Raw genomic sequence first — 4,905 nt, 5'->3', positions numbered from 1 at the left:
ACTAGACCTGTTTCCTCATCTTTAAAGGGAGAGAGTTAGGCGAAATGATCTCTAATGCCCATTCTAGGTTTAAAATTCTATGATCTTTACCATTACATGCTCTGGGAAAGTGCAGCTTCATTAATAAATAGCAGCATTCACTGCCTGTAGGAGAGAAAGCCTCAGTTAATAACTGTGTCTTCTCCTCACACGCCACACACATAATTCTTCATGAGAGTTAATGGGAATTAGAAACATCACTAGCAAAACAATCGATGCCCAAACCTTTAACCCATGACCTCCCGGTCTGTCATTTCGTTACCTGTATCTGGTCATCTTTCCTAACTGGGGCAACCTTAACCCCGAGCAGAACAGGCTGAGGGGTGATGGACGTCAGGTCACCCTGACCTTTAGGGGGAGGTGTCTTCTCATCAAAGGTCAAGTCCTCCTGGCACAGCAGAAGCCAAGACAGATGGAGAAGGAAGGGAGGTGAACACCTCACACCCCATTGTTCACGGAGTCGGTAGCCTGGTCTGAAATAAGATGCGTGGGAGGGAATCCTCTTGAAGAATTTACAGGGTGTTTTTTTCATGTGCTGTTTTCATGAAGCATTTCACCATACACCATTGTTACTATGCACACCTTGTGATCTGCCATTTAGGTTATTAGATCAATAGGGCCTGGTGATGAATTATACATGAAATTGGTGTTATTTAACCAATACCACATAATTTCAGTTAAAGTTCCTGGCTCATCTGTACCCAGGAGATTGGAAAACCCACAGTCTAGGGTTGCACCTCCCGTGAAACCCTCAGCATTTCTCTAGCAGCATGGACAGCTGTGCACAAATGCAGTCCCAGCAAAATCTGCTGTGGTTTTCTTTCCTGCAGGAACCAGAGATAGCAAACAGGAGAAGTCACATGTAAAGGAGCCTTTCCTGCCTAGCACCGGCCGGACACTATCTGGGATTTCTCACTGTTCCCTGCATTCTTACCCTTGACCCTTCGGTGCTATCCAGTTCCCCCTGTGTCAGGTCCCTCTGAAAGTTGTGATTTCCTCTCCTGACAGGCGGCAGGAAGGGGAGAAAGCTGCGAGCCAACCTTTGCTCTGAGAGCACTGGAGGGTTATTAACAAAGGGGACACATGACAGGGTGTTCTCAGGAAATATTGATAAAGTGAGAAAGAAAATGAGGAGAGAGATGCCTTCACACCACCCCCGCCACACACACCTACACCTACACTCACTGTCTCTCTCTCTCTCTCTCTCTCTCTCTCTCTCTCTCTCTCTCTCTCTTAGATTGAAGGATGTGGCTATACAATGGGGAGAAGATTAAAACCTATCTCATATGGAGTAAATGAGTCAATCAATGTAAAGACCTTAGAATATAGCCTGACATAAAGCAAGTGCTTTATTAAGAGTGAATTACTGTTAGTGCTTTATTACTAATTATCATGTGATTTGGGGGAAAGTAACCATACACAACAACAGACCATTTCTCACCTTGATTTTGCTCACATTATGGGCAAGAAGACCCTCAACTCAGAGGAGCAGCAATATACATGTGTTCCCATAGTCCTTTGCTCTTTGACTTTGTTCTGTTCTTGCTGATTCCAATTCTTTCCCGCAGATCTTGGCCTTCGGTGGACATTAGACTATCCAAGCTCTGCTGCTTGCATTTGTTTTCATTTTAAATTTTTTTTTTAACATTTATTTATTTTTGAGACAGAGAGCATGAACAGGGAGGGTCAGAGAGAGAGGGAGACACAGAATCTGAAACAGGCTCCAGGCTCTGAGCTGTCAGCACAGAGCCCAACGCGGGGCTCAAACCCACGGACCGTGAGATCATGACCTGAGCCAAAGTCGGACGCTTAACCGACTGCGCCACCCAGGCGCCCCATGTTTTCATTTTAAAAATATATTGGAAGCACAGGTATAAAAGTAAGAAACCTGGATCTGATCTCAACCCAGATACTTACCAGCTAGTTAACCTGGGACAAGTTCCCTAGCATTTCTGAGTGATGGCTTACTCACGCGTAGAACAGGGCAGTAGTGTCTATCCTGCCTGCCCCATGGCATTATCATGAAAATCCAATGAGACCCTATAGTGTGAGAAGACACGGGAAGAGTAAATTGCTATAGAAACATAAACAGAGTCTAGGCAGGTGTTTGAGTTAGCTTTTATACCGCGTCCAACACTGGTTACATAGTTTTTATTGATAACGAAGATTTGTCACTAGGCCCAGGAATAGCTACGTTGCGTCTTATCATACCCGCATCATCGTCTTCGGCTCTCAAAAATCCCAAGCCAGACGTGGAAAGAAAGCTTAGTTCAATACTCTTCAATACCACCATTTGCTAACTCAGATGCCTGCCTTTTCTTCTCTCACTAAATTCTGGCACTATAATCAGGTTGCAAGCTCCTTCTGTTTCAATGGAGGTTTTTACCCCTTGCCTTTAATGTAAAATGACAGCCAAATCTTCAGAAGGTTTGGTGTTAAGATTATGTCTTTTACATTCCTACAGTCTCTGTTGTTTAGTTCAGCTTGTCAGGCTGTCAGATAAAGGCCCATGGAGCATTCTACAAGGAATTATTAATGAAGATTCGGCTGGTTTTTCTTCTGGAAACGGATCACTTCACTTTTCATCTCACTGGCTTTTTACATTAACACACTAAAAATAGCTGTGAGTATTCCAGAGAAGGAATTATCAATATTTGGCAGTGTATTCCTTGCTTGTTAGATTTGGTTCTTTTCCTATCTAGGGCACAGAAAGATGAATAAATCTTAGTAGTATAATCCCCGAATCGGGGTCCATGTATTTTTACTCGGAACGTGAAGAACTGAATCTGGTCTCGGGACCCCTTGCTTTAAGTATAGACCTGACTTTGTTTGCCTGGAAAACCACTATTTAAAACACAAAATTTAAGGACGGTGGCTTAAGGAAAGTAGCCCACGTTGAACTCACACTATACTAGCCCAACCATTGTCCTTCCACAAATGTCCGTTCAGGATAAGGTTGACAGCTGAAGCTCCATAGCTATTGGCTGGTAATCCACACGGTCTTATTTGTGCGCTTAAATTCACCGAGGCATGTTGCAGTCCTTGGCTCTGTGGACTCCACTGAGTCCTCCTTCATCCCAGCTCCTCTTTCACAGAGACAGCCACGTGTGTCAGAATATTATATGGATGGAGTTTGACATCTTTATTCATCTTCTATTTATGGGATGAATGTACAGTGAAAAGGTGGCTTGAGACCATCAAACCCACGTCTAGCTGTGATCTAAGAGGAATTTAACGTAGGTCTCCTGAGGTGAAGGGAGAAATGAAAGAAAGAAATGAAGTGCCTGTTTCAATTTAATACTTTGGGCCTTTTTTTTTTTTTAAGAAAAAAAAAATCAAAAGCCTGGGACCTTCCTTGGCCCCCTGAAGTTTTAGGGTTTCAGATGCTCGGAGATACAATCTGCACAATTTCTTGGCATCTGTTTTTACCAGACAATATATTACCACTATAAAGTAGCCTGAACAGTGGAGTCCTCCCTACTGGGGGCCCACTTCAAAGGCAATGTCTGAAGCCCCCTGATGCTGGGTGTGGGTGAAAAGCACCGATTGTTGTGTTTGGTTTATTAATTACTTAAAACAGAAACGTAAAAGCTAATTTTCTTCTCAATTTTTTTTATCCTGTGTTCCTTCTTAGAGTTAACATCCTCCCATCTGTTTTCTGTCAGAGGAGTGACTTTAGTTCCAAATATTGGTGTGATGTAATTATTTAACGCCTTTTAATCTGGGGCTAAGGGCATGTCTTGCAAGAAGTACGTTGCTGCCTTGTCCAAGATTGAGAAAACCCGCATTTAGAAACTAAGACAGACCAAACCAATCTCCCGAAGTTACACCGTGAAACATGAATAGAGCTAGGGAGAGAACCGAGGCTTCTCTTACTCAGTTTCACCACGAAAGGAAGATTCTTCCCAGAACGTCGGCAACTCTGGAATCCCCTGAAATCTGAAGAACACGTCCCCCTGCGTCCCCACGAACCAAACGTTCCAAGTTCTACTTGCTGTCCGTTGTTTCACCCGACCACAGCCTGCTTTGTGCTGCATATTTTCTCAAAACTGAAGCAAGTCAACAGAGTTCTCTGTGGTGTGAAGCAAAACAAAAACACCCCAAGGTTCATGTGTTGTCACCAGACAAAAATTTGCTAAGAACAAGCAGAAATGAGGAGTTAATGGATCCCATATGTGGCCACTAACCTAGGTTTATGAGATTTTTTTTTTCCAGGAGATTTCTGAAGAGTTTCTTATAGCACAAAACAAGATCAAACACCCATTTTCCTGTCACACAGGACAGCGCATGATCAATCCATAGGTCCCACCGCCTCACCCCACATTTATCTCTGTAAACACGGAAAGAAAAATTGGCCACAGTGTGCGCTTTGCGAGGAGGTGACTGCACCATGTGGTATCGGGGAGCAGGAAAGCGTTTGAAGGTGTAACCTGTTTTCTCACAACACGAGTGGACCGGCCCGCACAGTCCCCGGGTTGGCATTAAATTCATCCTGGACAGCCGGACTGATCAAGCAAAGGTGACAGCTGTGGAATTTTCTTCATCTAGGAAGATCGCACGTATGCAAAAACTAACTGTTTTCCTCAAATGTCAATCAGCCCCTTGAAGTCTCAGACTTCATTCAGCGGTCAGGGAAGGCATTTCCTCTGCACATATTTCCTATCGTATTGGGCAGTTCCGCGACGCAGAGTTTCCGCGCACGTTAACCACATTAGGCACAGGGTGGGGGAGAGATGGGTGGTTGTGCTTATTGTTTTTGTTGTTGTTGTTGTCGTCGTGCTTATTGTTTTTGTTGTTGTCGTCGTCGTGCTTATTGTTTTTGTTGTTGTTGTCGTCGTCGTGCTTATTGTTTTTGTTGTTGTTGTC

At 43.9% G+C, this 4,905-nt stretch overlaps 1 long non-coding RNA gene across 1 annotated transcript; it reads right to left on the bottom strand.

The window, feature by feature from the left end:
• Positions 1-2,141: 2,141 nt before the first annotated feature.
• On the bottom strand, positions 2,142-4,785 carry LOC121030950 (uncharacterized). The gene is made up of 2 exons (XR_005790473.1): positions 3,916-4,785; positions 2,142-3,284 (listed from the first exon to the last, which is right to left on the bottom strand). It is a non-coding gene; the product is annotated as an uncharacterized LOC121030950 (long non-coding RNA).
• Between the last annotated feature and the right edge of the window lie 120 nt (positions 4,786-4,905).

The sequence above is a fragment of the Herpailurus yagouaroundi genome, unplaced genomic scaffold (genome assembly GCF_014898765.1).
Source record: "Herpailurus yagouaroundi ecotype Mexico unplaced genomic scaffold, PumYag 140, whole genome shotgun sequence".
In the NCBI taxonomy this organism is placed as follows: Eukaryota; Metazoa; Chordata; class Mammalia; order Carnivora; family Felidae; genus Herpailurus; species Herpailurus yagouaroundi.
The sequence above is the reverse complement of the archived record's forward strand: the minus strand, read 5'-3'. Positions and strand labels throughout refer to the sequence as shown.